At 42.0% G+C, this 1197-nt stretch overlaps 1 long non-coding RNA gene across 4 annotated transcripts in view; it reads left to right on the forward strand.

The window, feature by feature from the left end:
* Positions 1–1197, forward strand: part of LOC103745771 — a 37846-nt gene that overhangs the window by 34981 nt on the left and 1668 nt on the right. The window lies entirely within an intron of this gene.

Below are 1197 nucleotides of genomic sequence, written 5' to 3' on the forward strand. Positions count from 1 at the left end.
AAATAAAATATTTTTTAAAATTAATTAGGTCTAGGCTGGGCGTGGGGGTGCATGCCTTTAAATCCCAGAGCTTGGGAGGCAGAGGCAGGCGGATCTCTTCTGTGAGTTTAAGGTCAGCCTGGTCTACATAGTGAGTTCCAGGACAGCTGGGGCTACATAGGGAGACCCTGTCTCAAAAAGATAAAAAAAAAAAAAACCCAAAACCCCCAAAATTAATTAGGTGTAAAGGTATAAGCAGTAGATAATATCTATTGTTAAATCTTCATGGAGCTTTGAGAATTTTTGAATTTAAAATAAATAAGTAGAACACTTCCTATATGAGGCCCCAGGTTTTATCTCTAGCCCTGAAAAAAATAAAAGCCAATGAGAGAATTCCAGATTCCAGACTTGAAAGCTGGGTAGTTGCTGGGGAGAGTTAAGAAAACTGGGTAGTTGCTGGGGAGAGTTAAGAAAACTGGGTAGTTGCTGGGGAGAGTTAAGCTGCTGCTGCAAAGGTAGCTTTTGGGGTTGTCCTCATTCTTCTGAATTGCCATATCTGTCACTGCCTCCCTTGCCCATGCAGTAAGACTTGTTCCTGTCCCACGGAAGGAGAAACACTGAAAGTGGATTTCCACAATAGAAAGGCTTCCTGGGCTTCACTGCTCGAGGAGAGTTGAGCAGTCATCAGAGGACGAGGACGTCCAAACACAATGCTAACCGCCTGCAGAATGCTTTCACAAATACAAAAGTAGAGAAAGTCCTTTGGATTTGAGTCTCTATCTCAAAATTAATGTAAATAATGACTATAAAAGATTTAAAACATACTATCATAAGGTAATCAAGGTGCTTAAAATAGTCACTGAGTGCAAACTATGACAGAGCATTGAGGAAAATTGAAACCATTCTTGCTGCTCCTCAGTGTCAAGCAGGAAGATTTTCCTGATAAGTGCTACAGCAGGAAGACTAGGTCCATTGCTGTCTTGAAGCGGTTAGAGTGAGAGTCATGTGCCTAGAAGGGGTCAGCAAACAGAATGCTGAAGGAGGCACTGGGGGGATGTCCTCTGCCTTCAGGTCTTTGGCTCAGTGTGCCCTGCAGGCTCGTTCCATTCATCCCAATTATAGTAAGGGTTTTTATTTTCAATTTTTTCTTAGTTGATGCCTTTTTTTTTTTTTTTTGGTTTTTTTGAGACAGGATCTCCCTGTAGCCCCAGCTGTCCT

This window comes from Nannospalax galili, unplaced genomic scaffold (assembly GCF_000622305.1).
Source record: "Nannospalax galili isolate Female #2095 unplaced genomic scaffold, S.galili_v1.0 scaffold924, whole genome shotgun sequence".
NCBI lineage: Eukaryota > Metazoa > Chordata > Mammalia > Rodentia > Spalacidae > Nannospalax > Nannospalax galili.